Source organism: Leopardus geoffroyi, chromosome B1 (assembly GCF_018350155.1).
Source record: "Leopardus geoffroyi isolate Oge1 chromosome B1, O.geoffroyi_Oge1_pat1.0, whole genome shotgun sequence".
NCBI lineage: Eukaryota > Metazoa > Chordata > Mammalia > Carnivora > Felidae > Leopardus > Leopardus geoffroyi.
The window spans coordinates 164,376,604-164,399,424 of record NC_059327.1 but is presented as its reverse complement, the minus strand read 5'-3'; the positions used below and the strand labels follow the sequence as shown (position 1 = coordinate 164,399,424).

Below are 22,821 nucleotides of genomic sequence, written 5' to 3'. Positions count from 1 at the left end.
ACTAAAAATATCAAATTAGAAAGGCAAGGAAAGTACGAGAAGCAGGTATAATGAGAGCAAAGAGATACAGCTAACAGTAAAGCAATAAGCAAATCAATCCCCAACCAGACATGATTTAGAAAGGAACAGTTTCACCAACAAATGAATGAAATACGGTGGTCTGCATGCTGCTGCCTGAGGAAACTAATGGCTGGAGGTTCTTCTGCAAATAAATCATTATGTGCTCATGGGCGCCCAAGACACGTGAAACACGGAACCACTAAAGTGGTGTTTTTTTGGGGCGCCTGGGTGGCTCAGTTGGTTGGGCGTCCGACTTCAGCTCAGGTCATGACCTCACAGTCTGTGAGTTCAAGCCCCACGTCAGGCTCTTGCTGACAGCTCAGAGCCTGGAGCCTGCTTCAGATTCTGTGTCTCCCTCTCTCTCTGCCCCTCCCCTGCTCGTGCTCTGTTTCTCTCTGTCTCAAAAATAAATAAAAACATTAAAAATAAAGTGGGGTTTTTTTAACCAGTATTATAGACAGCATAATCCATCTTAAATTTTTAAATGAAGAAACAAAACTGAAAATTGTATTTAAATTATCCATATTCTAGCATTCTTTAATATTGGAACTAGGGGCGCCTGGGTGGCGCAGTCGGTTAAGCGTCCGACTTCAGCCAGGTCACGATCTCGCGGTCCGTGAGTTCGAGCCCGCGTCGGGCTCTGGGCTGATGGCTCAGAGCCTGGAGCCTGTTTCCGAATCTGTGTCTCCCTCTCTCTCTGCCCCTCCCCCGTTCATGCTCTGTCTCTCTCTGTCCCAAAAATAAATAAACGTTGAAAAAAAAAAATTAAAAAAAAAATATGTTGGAACTAAATTACATCACATCTGAATTTTACCATGAAATAGAGATATAACAAAACTCAAAACAGAACAAAACAAGGAATCCTGAGAAGTTGAAATATTATGTTAAAATTCATTCAGGCAACAGAGCATACGTGTGAATACTTTATGACCTAAAAAGTGAGGCTGCATTACTTACAGTGAGTGAACAAACTAATATCCCTTTCTCATCAACTCCGACACCCTTTAATAAATAAAACGATCAAAACACAACACTTCAACCTCTCTCAAGTATGGATGCTCTGAAATAGAGGTGTATCTTACAATTGCTGTCACCCAACAACAGGATGTAGTTGGTGAAAATTTTATCTCCTAGAAACATCAAAGTGTCTTAGGTCTGATCAAAAATGGCCACTCAAAATAATCTTTAAAAGATAGGGGCTCATGGGTGGCTCAGCCGGTTAAGGCCCGACTTTAGCTCAGATCACGATCTCAGTTTGTGAGTTCAAGCCCTGCGTGGGACTCTATGCTGACAGCTCAGAACCTGGAGTCTGCTTCGGATTTTTCATCTCCCTCTCTCTCTCTGCCCCTCCCCTGCTCTCTCGCCCGCTTGCTCTCCCTCTCTGTCTCCCAAACATAAACATTAAAAAAATTTTTTTAATAAAAAAAATTCTAGAGCTCATAGATTTATTTATTTTAACAGTCTCCATGGCCCCCAGCACCCTGCGGAAGACCAGATTTGTTTGCTAGCATACTTTGGAAGAAGCTATGCAGAAAAATAAACAAGAGTGAATAATAAATTCACCTGGGTGTGCCCTTTGTTTACACTAGTTTTAATCCTCAGGTACCACTCTGCCTATTTAAGGATCCTACACAGAGAAGCTCACAATTTTGGTAGAAACAGACTTAATTTTATCTTCAATGCTAGGCAAGTACACAGAGTAGGTGCAAGTCTGAATAAAAATCTGCTGAATGAATGGAGATTTCTCAGTTGATTAGGCCAACTGACTGCTTACAGCTGGGTTTTCTATTAAGGAACCTTTGGAAAACCATTTTCCCCGTAGGCTAGCTTAAAGAATCACTAAGACAACAGAATCTTATCACACAATTCATCGGCCCAAATTGTAGCTCCTTTTTTTTTTTTTAAGTTATTTATTTATTGTGGGGGGAGGGCAGAGAGACAGAGAGGGAGAGAATCCCAAGCAGGCTCTGCTCTGTCAGCACAGAGCCGGATGTGGGACCCGAACCCACAAACCATGAGATCAGGACCTGATCCGAAATCAAGAGTCAGACCCTTAACCCACTGAGCCACCCAGGTGCCCCTGGAGCTCCCTTTTTATAAGGAGCAACATAAGGTTTGAATACAACCTGTGTATGTGATTTGATAATGAAGAAATGTCTTCCCACATTCCTCCTTGGGCTACTATGAGGAGTGCCTGTTGGCAAACTCAAAGCAATTTTTAATGCTCTCCAGAGATTAAAAGAATCAAGAAATGAGAAGAGATTAAGTTTAGAAGTATGTACTCCAAACATATTTTATTTTATTTAACGTATTTATTCATTTTTTGAGAGACAGAAACAGAACATGAGCGGGGGAGGGGCAGAGAGCGAGGGAGACACAGAATCCGAAGCAAGCTCCAGGCTCCGAGCTGTCAGCACAGAGCCCGACGCGGGGCTCGAACCCACCAACCTCGAGATAATGGCCTGGGCCAAAGTTGTCATGGCCTAGGCCAAAGTTGTCATGACCTGAGCCAAAGTTGGCCGCTTAACCAACTGGGCCACCCAGGCGCCCCTTGTACTCCAAAAAGTATTTTGGGGTAAAGGCAGGTAAACTGTTCAGCAACACAGGTTTTGACCAGTTTTTGAAATGTTTTCAACACACACTAGTGGTAGCCCTGTATCTCAAGAAAAAGTAGAAAAAACATAACTGAGCCCAGAGAACTGGGTAATAAGTGTGTAAGAACTGATTATCTTTCTCCATTCCCAATAAACACAACTTACTAATTAAAATTTTCAAATATGATGGTTTAAGGCAAGTCCTACCAGAAGGTAATAAAAGAAGGGGGAAGAACTGGAAGAATAAACACCAAACCATGACCAGTAGTTATAATGTGATCATGGAAGTGTATGGGGGGCATTTTTAATTCCCAAACTCTACATTTCTTTTGTATCAATGTTTTACGATAGCATACGTGTCACCATATTGGTGATAAGGGGAATATGGTTCTACCTCTAAACACACATATACACTTTCTCCAAATAAAAACAATTTGAACTTCTTTAAAGCTTAGGGTTTTTTCAGAATACTGGTGGGATAACAAAAAAAAATGCTCTAGTATTTTAAGCAACCATTAAAAAGAAAAAAGAAAAAAGAGGGAGGACCTCCAACATTTGTTAATGGTTTTTTACCAAAGTCTACAATCTAATGAAGAAAATACAAACATAAACACACCTAAGTCAGAGCCTGGCTTGTGCTGTAAAAGGTTTTATAAGAGCAAGAGGAAAGAGCAATCGCTTACGATTAGGAGAACAGAAGAAGAGCGTGCAGACAAGGTGACATTTGAGCTGGGTTAGATGGATGATCCCTCTAGCGAGGTAACAACAGTTGAAATTCGGAGCACATGCTCTGCCCCAAAAAAATATTTTACAGATAAAAATAGTTCAAGTAGAGAACATACACCCAGCCAACCCCCAAACATATTTTATCTTTTAAAATTTCTTTAAAACTATAAAACCTGCTGTATAAAGCAATGAAAATTTTCCCATCTCACCTAGATTTCTTCTATACCACTATTCCTTTACCATTTGGGCACGAGTCCTATGTCACGGTCACTTTGCACCTGTTACTGTGCTGAGATATACACTGTCTTTTTCCTATGGATAATAATTTTGCATCTTCCCATTAAACTGTATACCTTTGAGAGCAATGACTGTCATCCATTTCTACTTTATCTTTCCATAATATTCCTTAAATAAATGGATACTCAACAGATATCACTGACAAGTTAAACCTAGTTCTAATAATTGTGACAGTTAGCTATCACTATCACAAAAGACGTCTGTGGAATAGGTATTATAAACAATTAAATCACACATTTTTTGTACAAAGAACAAAAAGCATCCTAGATGCGTCCCCTAGACACTGAACTAATTGCTGTGCTTTGGTATAACTTGTTCACAAAGGTGCTTATTAAAAAAAAAAAAAAAAAATTAAGTCTCTGAAGCAGCCTTTACAGAACATTATCTCTTTGTCACAAAGTCCTAAGACAACACATTTATTGTGACACAGTGAATTTGCACAGAAATGAAGGACAGTCCTAGTTCCCAAGGATCTCAAGGGACAGTTCACAAACTCAAGAAATATCTTGGCACTGTGTATATGGAAGACAATGTGTTTAAAACAATACGAAAAGCACACAGGAAAAATGTTTTCCAAGAAGCATAGCCTAGGTATCTCAAAGATAATTCTTTCTGAAAGTTCAGATTCTCTCCTCTATTGTTTAAACTGGAAGTAAACTAAGAAATTTGGAAACTTGTTTTAATCTTTTACTTACTACATTATGAGATGGAAAGGAAGACTATGGCTGCAAGCTTGACATCATTATCACAGAAGAGGATCAAAGGGGAGGGAGGAGAGGAATATAGGTGTAACAATGCTAGATACTATCAAGATTACTACAAAAGAACACGTTTTTTTGTGTGTGTGTCTGCACTTCCTAAATTCTGTGGGAAGAATAAAGTACTTCTCAAACATTATTATCTGAAATTGGCTTTCAGTTTCCTGAGTATAATTTCTCCTTTCTTGTTATTGCCAAGACTGTGAAATAATGCTCCACACCAGTCAGAAAGTTACTAGACAGTGAGTTCATCAAGGAACACTTTGGGAAGCTGTTAGCACTGCATTAAAAAAAAAAAAAAAAGAAAAAAAATCACTGGGCCAGGCGTTCCAACAAAATTCACTCTTCCAGAGAAGCAATTTTTACAAAATAACTCAGAATGGAAGAAAAGACGGGATGGAATGCTATTTTTGATAGAGTAGCAAAAAAAAAAAAAAAAAAAAAAAAAAAAAAAAAAGGACTACAGAATAACACACCCACTGCTACTTTGTTTATAGGCTTGTAACTTGCACATGCAAGTTCTCTACAAAAGTATTGCTCAAGAAGAAACTGTCAAAAATGAATGCTTATGAAAACATTTCTTTTCTAAATAAGGTCTCTAACAAGGGATGTGCTGTTTCTAAATGATTTCTTTAGCAAGTATTGACAAGTATAGCACAGCAATAATGCTCAGGATGGAAAAAAAAAAAAAAATCTCATACTTGTTTTATCAATAGTAAAAGTTGCTGTTACTAATTATAAGGCATGGGAGTTCTGTAGAAGAAATTAACTGTATGGTTGATACCTGCTAGTCAGAACACTACAAAACCAACTTCATTTCTTTACAAAAAGTTTTTTTTTTTTTTTCCTAATCTTATAGACCCCAGCAACCTAATGGTTGGTTTTGTTACGTGGATTGTTCTTCCCCCCTTCCAAAAGAACCTCCGCCAGTAAATCGAGGTAACTTTCCTCAGCTCAAAGGTTAAGGCAAATTCAGTTCTACGTAGACCTGTTACCCCTCATCAACATAGCTCCCTTTTTTTTTTCCCCTATTATCTTGGCCTGAGAGAGGTTAATGCTCCCGTATAACTGCCAGTCCAAGAGAGAAGTGATTTTCGGTGCCGGGGAACGAAACTGGGATAGGAGGAAAAACCGACGGCAATCAAGAACCATCTCGCCCTAGAAATCATCCTCTCCAGAAAGGAGAATAGAGTCGCTGACCAAAGAACCTGCTGCCCGGAAGGCACAACTTCCATCCCCCGCCAAAGAAAAGTTGCAAGGAAGAGCTCAGCGCCCAGGCAGCCCGCGCGGGTGCGGACACCGAGAGCAGCAGAGAAGCTCATCAGGCCCGGGCGGCGCGCGAGCCGGGGCTGCGGCGTCCGTGGGGCCGACTCCGGCTCCGGCAGGCTGCGGGTCTGGGGGTGCGACCGCGAGCAGTGGGCGGAGAAACGAGAGCAGAGGAAAAGAGGGACAATGCTGGGCCGGGCGGGCGACTCCGCGCGCTCCAAGGGTCCGCAGCGCCTCTTCCCGCCCGGGGCCGCCAGCTGCCGCGCCAAGTTTGCTCCTCAGCCCTCCCTTCACGGCCGGGGCGGCGAAGCCGTGGCTGCCGGCCTCCCTCCGCCTGGCCGCCGCCGCCTTCCTCCCCGCGGGGCGGCTCCCGCGAGTCGGCGAGCCGGCGGCGCGCGCGAGGAGAGCCGCGCGCGCGAAGGGGAGCCGGGCGCGCGAGGGAAACGGGGCGCGAGAGGGAAGGCGGGCGCGCGAGGGGCAGGGGGCGCGCGAGGGGAGGCGGGCGCGCCAGGGGCAGGGGGCGCGCGAGGAAGCGGCGCGCGCGACGGGAGCCGGGCGCGCGGGGGAGCCAGGCGCGCGGCGCTCCCCGAGGACCCGCTGCCGCTCCGGCGGGTTTTCGGTTGAGGCGGGGGCTGCGCTGCCGTTTACCGTCCGTTATGAGTCTTTGCCCGGGCGCCGCAGCCTGCCAGCCATCCTGGCCCGCCTCCCCCTCGGCTCTCATCAGGAAGGGCAGCCGGGCGAGGGCCGGCGACCTCGTCTCCTGCCAGGGCTGCGGCCGCCGGGCGGTGGGCATCCCGGCGCCTGCCCCTGGGGCTGGAAGAGAAAGTGAAATGAAGCGTCTTTCCCCAGGCGACACCTACCCGTCCCCAGTCCAAGTGCAGCTGCCTCGCTCCTCGGGCGCCGCCGGTCCCCGCCCTCGGGCCCCGGGCTCCGTTCTCTTGACAATGGCGCGTCCCCTTTAAGGAATAATCCGATCGGAACCGATCTGTGGTTAAACCTCCGACTCTGATTTTAACCGGATTTCTCTCTCTCTCCCCCTGAGCCCGACGGACGCCCGGCGGTGCTGCGAGCTCTTCCCACCCCTTCCCCGCCCCGCCTACTCCCTCGCCTCCCTGATTGGCGAGAAACACTACAACAGGAACAGCAATCCTCGCACTCCACTGGCCAGCCCAGCCGCCGCTCAGAGTGGCTCCCGCCCCCACCCCGCCCCTTTTCCCGGGTTGGTCCTACGTCTAATCACTCTCTGTCTTCTACTCGATCGTTGCTTTGGAGAACTGGCAGTCAAGGCTCACCCTCCCGCCTCCGGAAAGCGAACTTTATTTTTATTGGTAAAAGCACATCTTCCTGTGCACCTGATTGGGCAAGGAAGGAGTTAGTCTGCACGCCCCTTGCCCATTCTCGCTCTCTCTTTACGGGTTTGAGAAATACAGCCGCAAAGTCCTCCCTACTTTGCCTTCTAAGCGCCTTTCCCTTTAAATGGTGGTAGGGGTCGTGGACAGACTCACAGCCTGTATTGGGGAAAGCGAGAAAGGGAGACGAGAAACATTCAAAATCTTCTCGAGTAATCTATAGAGCTGGGATCCTGCTGATCCTCAGAGTCCTGTGGTCTAGTGAATGGAGTGGTGAGAATGAGTTAGAATACCTGAACTTCTGGTACTAACTCCTCCGGAGCTTCACTCAAGTTTTCATTCACTGCCCACTCTACTTTCACCGTCGATTCTACTGGCATTTCGCTACCCCCAAAGAGCTTTCGTAAAGATATCTGCAAACCTGGAGGTGTCGTTATCTCACAATCGTTCATTTAAACAAACTAAATCACTTGCATTAAAAGTTCCGCTTCATTCACGTCCTCTGTGTTGTCTCGGCGTTTGCCACGAAAGCGAAGGTGCTCTTCTGAAAAGACTACACCATAGATGGTTCCTCTCCCGCCAGCTTCAAAAGTTGAAGGCGTCCGCGCCCCCCTTCCCCCGCCCCCGCCCTTGCTAGAACTATCACAGGGAGAGCTCAGGTTGACCGAAGCGGGCACCAGAAGGCTATTCCTTGAGGGATAAGGAGTCTGGCACCGGAAGGTAGACCCTGCAGCAAGACCTCACCCAGGAGAGGAGAAATTCTACGACAGCCTAGGGGGTTATGATGTACCCAGTTTCCCACCAGAGCTGTAAGAACAGAAAGAGTTGTAAATACTAACACTGGGTACAGTTAGTGCTTTGGTACCCATCTAAGAATGTGAGAGGGAAACGGTTAAGGGTCCTGGCCTCTTTGCCAATGAACTTTGAGAGCCTTTGGACCTCAGGATATTTATTTAGTGCATTTGCAGTGGTAGCCCAGTGGTGCCTAGAAAATGGCAGCACTCAGCAGTACCCTGGAAAGGGAGTTTAGTGCCAGAAAGGGGGAAATAAACATTGGTGGTCCAAAGGACTTTAATGTGAGTTCAGCTCAAAAATCTTACATACCCATAAATATCGGAGAATCAGAAAAGGGAAAACACCTTAGGTAATTTAGGTGTTTCTAGTAGGGGCAAGAGACAAGGAAATATCTGGGTTGTATTTATATGGCCTTCATAGATGCTTCTATAAATCTCTTCTTAAGTGTCTATAACTAAATCCCTGTTTTCAGCCTATTCCATTTTGGTTTTTGGTGGTTAGGGTTTTTTTGTTGTTTGTTTGTTTGTTTGTTTGTTTGTTTTACCGTAGCCAGGGTAAAGTAATACCAGTTTTCTCTTGATTTACTACTGTCAAGTTTTGAGATTGCTTCTGGGTTCTGATATTCTATTAGAATATAAGTAGACTAAGAATATTCTATACTCTAATATCTAGTATGATCTTCTGGAAATAAAAACATCTAGTATATCAGATGTGTACACAGCAGTAGGTTTTGTTCAAGATCTAGGTGATATTTTCAAGTTCTTTGTAAAACATCTGTTTTATGATGTCCAGATTGTTCTATTACACTGGCATTTGAGCTCATAATTCCAGAAGCCCATCTGTAGTAACCTCTAAATTCTATTCCCTACACTTAACCAACCATGCTGAGATCATCACCTGCCAAACATAATTTATATTATTTTTTCTTTTTTTTTTTAATTTTTTTTCAACGTTTATTTATTTTTGAGACAGAGACAGAGCATGAACGGGGGAGGGGCAGAGAGAGAGGGAGACACAGAATCGGAAACAGGCTCCAGGCTCTGAGACATCAGCCCAGAGCATGACGCGGGGCTCGAACTCACGGACCGCGAGATCGTGACCTGGCTGAAGTCGGACGCTTAACCGACTGCGCCACCCAGGCGCCCCTATTTTTTCTATTTTATATTATTATTATTATTATTATTATTATTATTATTATTATTATTTCACACTTGCCCACAATAAGATTGTTTATCACTTTTTAGCTCATACATCGGAACTCCTACTCCTAATAGCGCCATTAGTATTTAACATCAAGGAAAAATTTAGAAAATCTGCAAACCGAGAGTTTCCAATATGCAGGTCATTTGTTCAGTGTTACTAAACCAGTCCCTGAAGAAATTTACTATTTGTACTTTCCCCTTCAGACAGACTTTATCTCCTGGAGAAATTTACAATGTGCACTTTCCCCTTCAGAGGGACTTTATCCCATGCCTTTATTTCTCTTCCTTAAGCTAGATCCCTATTCTTTAAAGAGAAAGATTCCCAGAGGTGTCTAGCTGGCTCACTCGGTCAGTAGAGCATGCAACTCTTTATCTTGGGGGTTGTGAGTTTGAGCCCCACACTGGGTGTAGAGATTACTTTTAAAAATAAAAAATAAAATATTCTACCAATGTGCCAACATGACTAAAGCTTTTTAACATCCTTGTATAGAGATCTTTTTAAAACTCTTTTAGAGGGTGAAATACATTATGATGATTTATTCTCCCTGCTCATACACAAAAGTAAACCACGTCAAAGAACTAGTGAAATGTCAATAATTAGTTTTCCTTAGGAAAATTGTTATCATTTATATTGTAAATTCTGTTCAGTTCACTGTACACTTATATAGTAACTATTAGGTGTTAAGTAAAGAATAGAGGGAAAAATGAATATCTCTCCCGGCACTTGGGTGTCTCAGTCGGTTAAGCTTCCAACTTCGGCTCAGGTCATGATCTCGCAGTTCTTGAGTTCAAGCCCCACAAGGGGCTCTGTGCTGACAGCTCAGAGCCTGGCTGCTTTGGATTCGGTGTCTCCCTCTCTCTCTGCCCCTCCCCTGCTTGCACTCTGTCTCTCTCTCCCTCAAAATAAATAAACATTTAAAAAAATGAATATATCTCCACTGTGCAGAGACAGAATCTCCAAAATCTACCCAAAAGTGGCACAACTTTACCCTTCACTTAGCACTTTTGTGGATACCATCTATTAACCAGTGATTTTCTGCAGTAAAATGAAGAAAAATCCAATTCCTAGAAGCTGTCGACAAAAATCTCTTCCCCCAGCCCTTTATTAATATTAACAAGGATGAAGCAAATTAAGAGAAAATAAATTCATGGTAATTTGATTTTATAAAGAAACTTCAAGAAATATTTCCTGGGTCTCTATAGAGACCCTATAGAGGAGGCCCATGTGCTCCATCTGTCATGCTTTCAACATGTTTCTTTGTAAAATGAGAACTGATATTCATTGAGAATTTCACTGAACAACCTTCAATCATCAGTGAAAGATTTAACTTTGTTCAGTATATTCTATCTATTGAGGCGGAAAGGAGATACTAATACATTTTTAGATTTCTAATTCTTTCCTGCTTAAAATCCTTCCAAGATTCTCTAGGCTCATACTGAATATAGTCCAAGCATCTCAGCAAAACAGACATCTCCCTTTATAATCCAACTCCAGGCTACCTCTCAGATTTCTTCTCTGGCCACTCCTTCCTTTGACACTTGAAATGACTCCTCTATCAGTATCAATGATCCTGTTCTTTCAAGCCTCAATGCCTTTGGGCACGTGGTTCCCTTTGTGTAGAATAGCCTTCCCTTCCACGCTCTTCTGGAGGATTCTCAGATATCCATCAAAACCTAACAGAAGCGTTGCCTTCTTGGTGAAGACTTTTCAGATTTTACCCCCTTTCCTGACATGATTATTTCTCTACCACATACGTACGTCTCAATTCCAAGTGTCAAGTTGAAAACAGGACTTAAATGTTTCTTTCAGTTGGTTAAGCGACCGACTCTTGATTTCAGCTCAGGTCATGATCACATGGTAGGTTGGAGCCCCAGGTCGGTTTTCACATTCACAGCTTGGAGCTTGCTTGGGATTCTCTTTCAACCTGTCTCCCACCCGCCCCCCACCCCAGACTTGAGGGCATAGGAGCATGTACAATCTCTCTCTCAAAATATATAAATATATTTTTTAAATATTTCTTTTTCTGTCTCTTGCACTAATCTGATCTGTTCTCCAAGATCAAAGGCCATGCTTATACATCTTTTTATCAGCATCACTTGGGTTGATGCCTGGCCTAACTAAGGCTTTTAATAAATCCATGTCAAATTGAGTTGAATGAGTAAGGCCGAAACAACAAGGTTAACTTACAATGTGAAAATCTAATTAACCAGAATACTATTCTAGGAATATTTTTTATAATTTTTTTTGTTTTATTTATTTATTTTGAGAGAGAGAGAAAGTACAAGCAGGAGAGGAGCAGAGAGAGAGGGAGATAGAATCTCAGGCATGCTCTGCACTGGCAACACGGAGCCTGACTTGGGGCTTGTACTCAGGAACTGCAAGATCATGACCTGAGCTGAAACCAAGAGTCAGACACTCAACCAGCTAAGCCACCCAGGAACCCCTAGGAATATTTTAATTACTTAATATTTTATTGTGAATCTGTCTTATCAGTCTAGATCCCTGGTTCCCAGACATTATTTCATGGACTGGTAAAAATAGCAAGGAATTTTTGGTAACTAACATGGCCTTAACAAGTTTTTTATTCTGCAAAGTAAAGGCTTAAAAATAAATATAAATAAACCATCTATCTGTTCTTCCCATTATTTCATAAAATAAAAATATTTTAGGGGCACCTGGGTGGCTCAGTCGGTTAAGTGTCTGACTTCCGCTCAGGTCACGATCTCTCGGTCCGTGGGTTCCAGCCCCGCGTCGGGCTCTGTGCTGACAGCTCAGAGCCTGGAGCCTGTTTCAGATTCTGTGTCTCCCTCTTTCTCTGACCCTCCCCTGTTCATGCTCTCTCTCTGTCTCAAAAATAAGTAAATGTTAAAAAAAATGAAAAAAATAAAATAAAATAAAATAAAAATATTTTAAAAACCAAAATTGGGAAGGTCATAAGGTCAAAATAAACGTTCTTTGAATAAATTAGACATTGTAAAGAACTTGCACAAACCTCCAATTGAGACTAGCATACTCATTGCACTTTAAGTTACTCAATCTGATGCCTCTTTTCATCTATTTTTAAAGAATGGTTTAGAAATTAAAATATTCTTAAGGTTTTTCCCCCATGATGTCCATAGGAGGAAAAACTATTTGATTTTCTGTTAATTTTCACTCTACCTGTGAGTAAATGTCATAGGGTCACACTGACTGACTTGCTAGCTTCCTGCCAGAATATTTTAGAGAAACTATTATTATTATTATTATTATTTTAACATTTATTTATTTTTGAGACAGAGAGAGAGCATGAACAGGGGAGGGTCAGAGAAAGAGAGAGACACAGAATCTGAAGCAGGCTCCAGGCTCTGAGCTGTCAGCACAGGGCCCGACGCGCGGCTCGAACCCACAGACCGCGAAATCATGACCTGAGCCGAAGTAGGACGCTCAACTGACCGAGTCACCCAGGCGCCCCAAGAGAAACTATTATTTATGAAAGCCCTTGCAAAATGCTACTTGAATTCACTTCTTTATCTACCATGTCTTATAGAGTTCCCTTACTATTCTTTTGGGAAGCTTACCACTTTTTAAAAATCATTGTTTAATCCCTAGAAAGTTCCCCCCTTGTTTGTCAATGAATCAAACAATAGAAATTTAAGTGCTTTTTTTAAAAAAAATGTTTACCCATATAGTTTCTGAGCTTACAAAAATTTAGGTTAAGTGCCTGATAACCATCGATAAATATCATAATGCCTATCCTGTCACAGTTAGATAATGATAATATGAGCCATATTAAAGCACATGGAGAAATGTTTGTGTTATATTAATGCAAATGTATTTATATATGTATATATACTCAAGTATACATAATTATATATAAAGGTGCTTTTTTAAATAGTGCAACCCAATCAGATACAAATTTTTTATGATGGGATAGTTCATAATGGCTAAGCATCGTATAGAAGAAATCTTCTAATGCTATGTATGGTAAAGGTCTAGAAATATCACCTTCTAAACTGGGTCAAGTAATTGATTTTTTTTTTTTCAGATAATGCTTATTCAGTGGAATACATGATTAATGTGTTTGGACTCATCTTTTATTAATAAGATATTATACTTATTTTGTCTTCATATTCTGTACCTATTTTAGATAATTTAGGAGCTTTATATTTTAATATTATTTTATTAATTGGGATACCTTTATCAATAAGATCTTAACTTTGCCAAGAATATTTTACTGGTAATGTGTTAGTACTTTGCCATTTTTCTTTTTTTTTTTTTTCATCATTACAAAGGGACTTCCACTCTACACAGACCCATTGTGTGAAAATGTGAACTTAAAGAAGAGATAAATCAAGGATTAAATACTGACTTTATAAGTGGATTACTCTGAAGGAATTTTGAGAATATTTTTCAACTTGATATTTCCACTCACAAACAGCTTTTCAGAAGTGAAAAGCATGACATAAAGAAAAACACCTATATTCAGTACGATCCCCTTTGTCCATTTCTCAGTAAAAATGTCTGAATTCCACAGCCAAGAGACTATATAGTGGTTACTTTACAGATTATATAGTTTTAATGTTTATTTATTTTTGAAGGAGGGAGCGAGAGACAGAGTGTAAGCAGGGGAAGGGCAGAGAGAGAGGGAGACACAGAATCTGAAGCAGCCTGCAGGCTCTGAACTGTCAGCACAGAGCCCCACGCGGGGTTTGAACTCACAAACTGTGAGATCATGACCTGAACCAATGTCGGACACGTAACTGAGCCACCCAGGCGTCCCACAGATTAGATTTTTAAATTAAATAATTTAAAGGAATGAACACATCATCTGTCCCCGTTAAAATGGTTATCTAGTTAGTACTCTTGTGAAATCACTTTGAAATTGTCTTAAACCTGTAATGCATATTTTAAAGTGTTGCTCTGGTAAGTATGAATTTGTAACTGGTAAGGGAAATAGTCCCTTTAAAAAAAGACAGGAAACACTTTTTAGTCCATTTCCAGTTTGTGAGTTGAAGGGAAGGTGATGGGAAAATGTAGGCACTCTATTTAAATTCATTGCTACCACTTATCAACTCATTATCTCATTTGGGAAAGGAACTCATGAATTATCCAAAGAACTGGGAAATTTGACGACAGAGGACAGTTACACGATCATACTACCGGCAAAGGAGTATACCAGATGACTGATCTCTTTTGGGGGCTTCTGTCTGTCGAGCGAGAAACAGAAAAACAAAGGACAAAGGAAAGTCTCTTTAATTAATCCTACCAACTAAGCAAAATAAATAGATCATTTGTTTCAGCAACAGAAGCAAACTGTTAACAATTGAGAAAAGCCACTTGCAGGTGCTTTTGAACACAAGCTGCCCCAGAGTCCAAAATTACTATTGTTTAACACAAGGGTCAGCAAATTTTTTTCTGTGAAGGGCCAGATAGTTAAATATTTTTGGTTTTGTGGGCCATCTGGTCTCTTTCACAACTACTCTGTCGCTGTAGCACAAAAGTGGCCATGGAGAATACGTGAATGAACATGCAGGGCCATGTTCCAATAAAAGTTTATTCATGGACACGGAAGTAGAATTTTATTTAATTTTTGTGCGTCAAGCTATATCATTCTTCTTTTGATTTTTTTCAATCATTTAAAATATAAAAACCATTCTTAGCTTGCAGGTCTCAGAGGTAGTGGGTCAGATTTGCCTATGGCTATAGTACTGACTCCTGGTCTAACATAACTCTAATTCATCAAAAAAAATTTTTTTTTTGTTTTTGTTTTTGGTTGAGTACCTAGTGTGTGTCACATACTATGTGTGAGAAGTAAAGAGGATGATTCATTTTCAGAAATATCAAATAAAAGCTGTGCTGTCTAGTTAACAGTAGGTTTACAACCTATTGGAAATATATATGAAACCCCCCTCCCCCATAATGGAGTCCCAAACCCTTGGACACTTCACTTCCTGGTTCTTCTTCCCCTCTCCGATTTGCGGGCTTATTTTCATGCAGACTTATTTTCTTGGGCTTTGCAATGAGCATGCATCAAAGAACAAAGGAGGGACTGAAGGTCTCTGCCTCACCTAAAGAAATGTACATTTATTCCAATCAGAGTACTTTTTGCCTTATATGGGCATAGACTACTTCCAGGTAAGTCTGTAGTCTCTGTAGTCCTCAGCCAATGAGGAATCAGATGAAGCAATTGCACACTAGGAGATAAATTGTCTGCTCTAACTGCCCGAGTGTGCCTGTCCATCAGACACCTGCTCTTGCCTCCCTTCACTGTGCTCCAAGTCTCTGCGTCCCTGCTTTGATTAGGTCAGTGGGCTTATTTCTCACACTATGCTAGGTCTGAGGACTCTAGGGGCTGACAAGATGGATGGGGTCTCTGTCCTCATAGAGCTTATGGTATAATAATCGCACAAATATATATAATTAGCAACTGTAATCAATGGCTATGAGGGAAGAGTACAGAATGGTCTAAATCGTGAGTTATGGGGCGCCTGGGTGGCACAGTCGGTTAAGCGTCCGACTTCAGCCAGGTCACGATCTCGCGGTCCGTGAGTTCGAGCCCCGCGTCGGGCTCTGGGCTGATGGCTCAGAGCCTGGAGCCTGTTTCCGATTCTGTGTCTCCCTCTCTCTCTGCCCCTCCCCCGTTCATGCTCTGTCTCTCTCTGTTCCAAAAATAAATAAACGTTGAAAAATAAATAAATAAATAAATAAATAAATAAATAAATAAATAAATCGTGAGTTATAATCTAGACTAGGAGGTCATGGAAGTTTTCCCTAAGGATGTATTCTTTGACAAGGACTGAAAAATGAGTATGCACGGACATGAGGAAGTGGGGGGTGGAGAGGAGAAAAATCTTTCAGGCAGAAGGCACAGCAGGTGCACCACCTTGATGGCACTGAGAAAGGCCCTGTGCCCACAAAATACAAAATGAAGGGAAAAGAGACATGCAGTTAAATTGGAGACATAAGTAAGAGCAAAAGCAATCAGGGCCTAATGTTTATTCAAAGTCATAAAAAACCACAACACGGTCGGATTTGCATTTTTAAAAGGTCCTTAGCTGTAGTATGGAGAAAAGACTAGAGGAGGGCAACAGTGGTGACTACAGCAGTCAGAGGCTTCTTGACCCTGGACTCGAGGCACTAGAGCCGAATACCACTATTTCACTCATGCCAGGCCCTTGTTCTTAATACTTTACATGTATTAATTCATTGAAATTTCACAACAACTCCATATATAGGCACTACCACCCTCCCTTTTGGGAAGAGGAGACTGACTATCTCTCAATTCCTTCCCTTAGGGCCCCCTCAGTTGTCTCTATAGAATTATGGGAAGTAATTGCAGGAGAAAGTTTAAGAGTGAGGAGGAAAAGAGAGGAAGAGGGGTGCCTGGGTGGCTCCGTTGGTTAAGCATCTGACTCTTGATTTTGGCTCAGGCCATGATCTTGAGGTTCGTGGCATCAAGCCCTGCATTGGGCTCTGCACTGGCAGCCTGGAACCTGCTTGTGATCCTCTCTCTTCCAGTCTCTCCACCTCTCCCCTGCTCACGTGTGTGCTCTCTCTCTCTCTCTCTCTCTCTCAAAATAAATAAATAGACTTTTAAAAAAGAGAGAGAGAGAGAGAGGCAGAAATAAATGAGGAAGTTGTGTTCTGTGGGACCATAGCCTTGACTCAGACCCAAGTCTCTTTTTCAAGAGATTATATTGTTTATTGGGAATGAAGCCCAAATTCAACAAGGTAGCTATCTTGGGTATCTGTGGGAAGCCCATGTGAAAATACTCATTGCTACAAAAAAATACTCAACATAATGTTTGGGACATACTTACACTAAAAAAGTCCCCCCTGTTTATCTAAAATTCAAATCTAACAGGGTGTCCTGTATTTTATCTGGCAAGCCTACACTATGGAAACACAGTCGCTCCTATAAAACCTCGATGTCAGCTGGAGATACCTGGACCCTTAAGATTTAGAAAAGGATCCTGTGCATGTTATAAAATCCAAAGGCCTTCCCAAGGATTTTTGTGAATTGCCGGGGCAAGGGTGTGGGATTGGGGTGGTTCTGTTTTCACCTTTGCTTCCAGGCTCATTCTTTCTCACTGAAGACTCCCTTCTGAACTCTTTTAATATCAAGAAAACCAGCAAACCTATGGAAACATCGTGAGGTTGGTACAGTTCACAGGAGACTGGAGAGTTGAATGGAGCAGCCCCATCAGGCATAGCCTCACAAACAGCTCAGAGCAGAATTTTATTATACTCTGTTCCTTAGAGTCCTTTCAGCCACCTACCACCAATGCTCTCTCATGACCCTCTGCCATCATCCCTGGGTCCTGCTCACCCTCTTGACATGCCTCTTCCCCTCTTGTGTCTTTTTCTTGACCTTCTCTCAGTAGCCAAGAGTGTCTCTCCTCCTGTAGAGCAAATTCCCCAACTAAGCAGGTCTGACTCCCTTTCTAAAGCTTTATCGCCAGCTGATTTCCCAAGACCTCGGGATCTCAATCACTTATTGAGGCTTTCTTTCAAAACAAAGACAGTCTGAAATTCTCGCTAAGAAGAATTCCGATGCCAGCAGATGAGACAATAATCACTTTCTCTTAAGTTGTTGCCATAATTTTCTGCCAGCATGCAGGACAAAGAACGATATCTCTTTTGGTTATAGCCAAAGGGGCCCATCCTTACTAGTTACATCATCATTTTCTTGGAATAAGTTTCACTGCTTTTTGCCTTGTGACAAAGTTCAGGAAAACCGAATAGGTAGCCTTTTGGGTCCCATTATGGATTACAGATAAACCTGGGCTTTTTCTCTGCCTTGAAATCTAATTCAAATTGAAGTCAGTTACTTTTCTCAAGGTAAAGAAAGAAGGTTTGGGTGAACACATCACCGTTTGCTATTGTTGGAAGCACCGCCTGCTCTTTTACGGGAAAAAAGAAAGAAAAAGAAAGAAAGAAAAGAAAGAAAGAGAGAGAGAGAAAGAAAGAGAGAGAGAAAGAAAGAAAGAAAGAAAGAAAGAAAGGAAGGAAGGAAGAAACAACGAAGCTATTATATAAACTCAGGAAGAAAAGATGGAAAGATACGGAAAAAGTGGGCTCTGTGGAACCATAGCCTTGGCTCACATCCTATCCCATTATCTTTTCCAAGGATTGTCTTCTAACTTTAGCTTTGTCTGCCTATTTTCCAGATTGTCCTGAGATACTGCAAAAGCCACGTACAGACATGCCCATGCCGTATGTGTAGTGATCCCGCCAGTCAATTCGAATAATAATATGAAGATTTACGAATACATGTTCCTGTGAGTTCATCTACAGCAAAATGAAATAAAGAACTTAGTCAATTGTACAGGTACATTCAAAAATGACTTTGCTACAATTAGCTTGATATTTAGCCATTTATTGATCAGTGGTGGGGAGGGGGGTTTGTTTGAACTCTCCAAATAAAAGCCTTAATGTTTTGCTACCTTTCTTCAAGTGTAAATTTGGCCTGAATTCCAGTGTATTGATAAACTGAAATAGAGACGGGTATATATGTATATACCACATATATTAATTATGTAAATGACAAGCAGATTAGTAGTATAGCAGCTACCCTGGTCATATGATCACAGAGAAGCACAGGCTCAAGTTCAAGTAACAGAACAATAGGCAATTGATGTGTCATTTCTTCAGGAAGTCACACATCAGATATTAACTCCCACATATAATAAAAGTACCAACATAGTAAATATTTTTACAAACCAACTGAAAAAATTAAATCCTCTTTCATTAAACTAAACCCTTAACATAGAACAAAGTCACAACAACTATTTTAAATTATCCTGCAAAGAGACATCTTACTTTTAGAGAATTAGGCTCTTTCACTCAGGCGGTATCTTTGTCTGTGATAAAGAAAACCCTCCACCTTCTATATCCTGGAATTTTAGCAGGTCACTTTCTCCATAAGAAAAGTTTTACAAACCATATGTAGCTATCTGATCACTGTTGTGAAATCCCACTCAACACAATTTAGTGTTTTAGGTCTATTTATGGAAGTCCTGCTATGTGAACATTTTTAGCCTGTACGATGTCAGCCTGGTAATTTTCATGCAAGTAAGATAACAATTTGTTCTAGCCTCCAAAATGGTACTGACATCAAAAGTGTCCTTCACACTGGAGAAGTTGTGCCTGAAGAACTTCTAGCAAAAGCAGTAAAATTAGTGGCAAGAGCACGTCTGAGGCGGCAGAGCTAATCGGGGGAGGGGCAGTGGCTCTTCCAGGCCCGTGTGATGGAGCCAGCGGTCACTGTTGAGTGATGGTGAAGGAGAAAGCATCTAAGCTTCAAGTTAATCTCTGCCCTGACATGGAGATTCTGCCAACCTCAGGGAACCTGAGTCGTTGTTTCTAACGGTAATGCCATTACAGACCCCTACCTACTTTTCCAGCACCAACTTCCACTATCCCGGAATGCTTGGATCAGATCGGTCTACATGCTGTCCCCCAGATTCCTTTATTGCCTTTGCCTATAGTACTGAAAAAGTTCTCAGAAGAGTAGGGCTCAAGGTTAACAGAGAAGTCAAGAGAGTAGTACTTAATCACCATGGCATTAGAGCAGCTGAGATAGAGAAGCCTGGCTGAAGCCCCTATAAACGGCCCTAAGAAATCTATAAGTGAATCCGAGGAGGGTGAGACTAAGACAACAGAACTGTTAAGACTGCTCACCTTATTTTATGCCCACGAAACCAACAAGCTGAGTGAAACATAAATTATGTTCAGTGTTTGGAGAATGCATTGAAGTATCTTTAAGGAATCTGGAAATGAGAGGTGTCTAAGGGTCATCTTGGAGTTCATTGTACAACCAGCACATAATAAATCACAGAGGAGAAATCCAATGTCACCATGAAGAGAATGGCTCCTGACGCTGCAAGACTTGTGTGAAAAAGGATAAAATGTGCCATCATATATAATAAGACAAGAGTCCATCAGAATGGGGATGGTTAGCCACGGAGGCGGGGAAGTGAAAGTGTCACAGAAAACTGTCAGCAGCCTTCATCCAAGCCTTTATGGAGAGAGAACACCTTGACTGAATGAGACAACTTGGCCATCCCAGTTGTCAGGAATACTGTTACTACGTATGCTCTACACGTGCTAACTTCCCGACTTCTTAAAAAGATCTTGTAGTGCTGTTTTGTTTAAGGTTCTTTTGTTGCAAATGGCAAACACTAACCCTAACTAGCTTAAGCAAGAAAGAGGAGGTTTATGAGAGAACGGGGATGTTTCCAGAAAGAGTAAAGCTGCTGAGCCTCTGAAGGACCTAAAAGAGGGAACGAGCAGGCACTGCTCCAGATTCTCTCTGGTGCCTATGCTCCTGGCTTCTGCTTCTCTGGGCAAATCTGCTTCATTCCCCCTCTCCCTCTCTCTCTGCAGAGCAGCCTCGACTGCGACTGGTTCTGATAGCACATGGACAGGCATCATTACTCTACAGTGGCAGCCTCGAGTCCAAAGTTTCCATCACTCCATTCAAGCTGACAGACCAGACTGAATGGAATCTCTGAGTCTCAGTTGCAAATTCCTGGGTGAGAGAATCTGATTAGCCCCACCTAAATAAGGAGTCCATCCCTCACCCATTTTTCTGTGCACAGTGATACCGGGTCATAACAAAAATACCGATAGTAGAGGCCCAGATTTATGGAAGATGGGAGGGAGGGGAAAAGGGAAAATACTTATTCTAAGGGGAAGTGACCTGTGAAGGCATCCCAAAAAGTAGCTTCCACAGATATAGACCATTATTATCCCCATTTTACAGATGAGAAGATTAAGGCATTCGAGCTTAAGTAATTTGCCCAAGGTCACAGAGCTAGTCAGTGGCAGTCTCAGGATTTGAGGTCAAGCCTGGTCTGAGTCTTAATCACTATGTTCTCATGCATCTCTAAACGCTATTCATCAAGCAAACATCTTATTTGATGCACCTTCTTATAAAGGACTACCTACAGACATGTAGTGATTATACAGACTCCATATTTTTAAGTTCTTGTGATGATTATGGCTCTCATGATAAACTAATAAGTTGGCATTCGTATGTCATTATTATGAGTTTGGTTAATGGCGATCCAGTCATAATAAATGGATCTATTCTTAGTCTGTTGATAAAATTGGATTTCAGAACCTATTAAGACTAGGATTTGCTGTCTCTCTCTGCCTCTCAAAAATAAATAAAAAATTTTTTAAAAAGGGGGACGTTGGGGCGCCTGGGTGGCTCAGTCGGTTGAGCGTCCGACTTCAGCTCAGGTCACAATCTCGCGGTCCGTGAGTTCGAGCCCCGTCGGGCTCTGGGCTGCTGGCTCAGAGCCTGGAGCCTGCTTCCGATTCTGTGTCTCCCTCTCTCTGCCCCTCCCCCCTTCATGCTCTGTCTCTCTCTGTCTCAAAAATAAATAAACGTTAAAAAAAATTTTTTTTTTTTAAATAAAAAAGGGGGACGCGCCTGGGTGGCTCAGCTGGCTGAGCGTCTGACTTCAGCTCAGGTCATGAACACCCAGTTTGTGGGTTCAAACCCCACGTTGGGCTCTGTGCTGACAGCTCAAAGCCTGGAGCCTGCTTCAGATTCTGTGACTCCCTCTGTCTCTGCCCCTCCCCCGCCCATGCTCTCTCACTGTCTCTCAAAAATAAATTAAAAAAAAAGCCAGGATTGAGTCCCTTGATAACGATGGCTGTGATGGTTGTAAATTCCACCATTTGAGTAATGCACATTCCTTGGAAGTTTCTTGAAGGAGAGTTGCTGGCCTTTCTATCATGACAATTCTCTTCTTACCAAATGAAACATTTTGATTTCTCCAAAGATTGAATCTCTTTATCTACTAGGTCCTAACAACAATAAGATGCTATGTTTCTGTTTACAAACTAGGAAGTGTCTATTTTCCGTTCATCTGTGCATTCTACAACTAGCAATGCCAATTATGTGCCAAGCAATGTGCTAGGTACTGTGAGTGCAGCGAAGGACACAGGCATGGCCTTTGCCCTCAGGTTGCCTGTAGTGTAGACTAGCTTTGAATTTGAGGCAAGTAAAATTTCTGCTAATGGATTTTGGGATGAGAATGAGAATGAAGGGAAAAAGTAGTAAATGGAAAAGAGATATGTGGGCCTTTTCCCACAGGAGAGGTGAAGAAAAGGGAGTAGAGAAGAAGAGAAATGCTGGGCTGATTCAAAAATAACCTAGAGATAGATTTTATGAGTGCTTATTAATATACTAATCACAAGAGCAACATCTTCCATCTCATATTCCGCTGGAAAAAAGAAGTACACTGTGACATAAATAACCCAAATCAAGGCCGTCTTGGCTAAAGAGCAACTACCACCAACAGCAGCCGATGAACTAGATGATATGATTATGAGCTTTCCGACATGTCGATGGAGCTCACTACCTCATCAAAGGTCAATCAACAAACACATAAAATTGCAAATGCAATTTGATTCAATTGATAGATCCACATGAGACCCAACATGCTTTACCAACCCGAACACTGCCAAGTTTTTGTCTATCCTAAAAGCAAATTCAGATTCTCTACGAGCTGTACTTTTCCCCTGTGTCAGGAACAAGTTTGGCATGTTCAAAGAAGAGTAGGAAGTCCAAGCTGCTAAATCAGGGTGAAGGAGAGGAAGAGTTATATGGATGAGGTCAGAGAAGTGGGCCGGGTCATTAGGGCCTTGTAAACATGGTTAAAGACTGAGTTTGTATTCTTAAGTGCAATGCAAAACCATTGTAGGCCTTGACTCTGAGGAATGACATAACCTGATTTACCAATTAAAGAAGATTATTCTTGATTCTGTGCAAGGAAT

The 22,821-nt window shown here is 42.0% G+C and overlaps 1 protein-coding gene and 1 long non-coding RNA gene across 4 annotated transcripts in view; one reads left to right on the top strand and one right to left on the bottom strand.

Annotated features, from left to right (window-relative positions):
• FRYL (FRY like transcription coactivator) overlaps nt 1-6,790 on the bottom strand; it is a 272,775-nt gene extending 265,985 nt beyond the window's left edge. For 2 of the 3 annotated variants that reach the window (XM_045474132.1, XM_045474131.1), the window contains exon 1: nt 6,562-6,790. The gene's annotated coding sequence lies outside the window, so the exon portion shown is untranslated. The remainder of the gene's footprint in view (nt 1-6,561) is intronic. The other variant, XM_045474133.1, reaches the window with a different exon arrangement.
• Nucleotides 6,791-7,241: 451 nt separating this feature from the next.
• LOC123596014 lies at nt 7,242-18,478 on the top strand. The gene is made up of 2 exons (XR_006711486.1): nt 7,242-7,859; nt 18,198-18,478. It is a non-coding gene; the product is annotated as an uncharacterized LOC123596014 (long non-coding RNA).
• Nucleotides 18,479-22,821: the final 4,343 nt, after the last annotated feature.